Raw genomic sequence first — 237 nt, forward strand, 5'->3', positions numbered from 1 at the left:
ATCCCTTCTAGAGTATTTTTAATTTCATTTATTGTGTTGCTCATCATTGTTTTCTTCCTCTTTATTTCTTCTAGGTCCTTGTTAAATGTTTCTTGAATTTGTCTATTCTATTTCCAAGACTTTGGATCATCTTTACTATCATTATTCTGAATTCTTTTTCAGGTAGACTGCCTATTTCCTCTTCATTTGTTAGGTCTGGTGGGTTTTTACCTTGCTCCTTCATCTGCTGTGTGTTTT

At 32.9% G+C, this 237-nt stretch overlaps 1 protein-coding gene across 1 annotated transcript in view; it reads left to right on the plus strand.

Moving 5' to 3' along the window:
• The window catches only part of NEGR1 (neuronal growth regulator 1), a 947,519-nt gene that overhangs the window by 626,728 nt on the left and 320,554 nt on the right, over window positions 1-237 (plus strand). The gene's annotated exons all lie outside the window — the stretch shown is intronic.

The sequence above is a fragment of the Physeter macrocephalus genome, chromosome 4 (genome assembly GCF_002837175.3).
Source record: "Physeter macrocephalus isolate SW-GA chromosome 4, ASM283717v5, whole genome shotgun sequence".
Lineage (NCBI taxonomy): Eukaryota > Metazoa > Chordata > Mammalia > Artiodactyla > Physeteridae > Physeter > Physeter macrocephalus.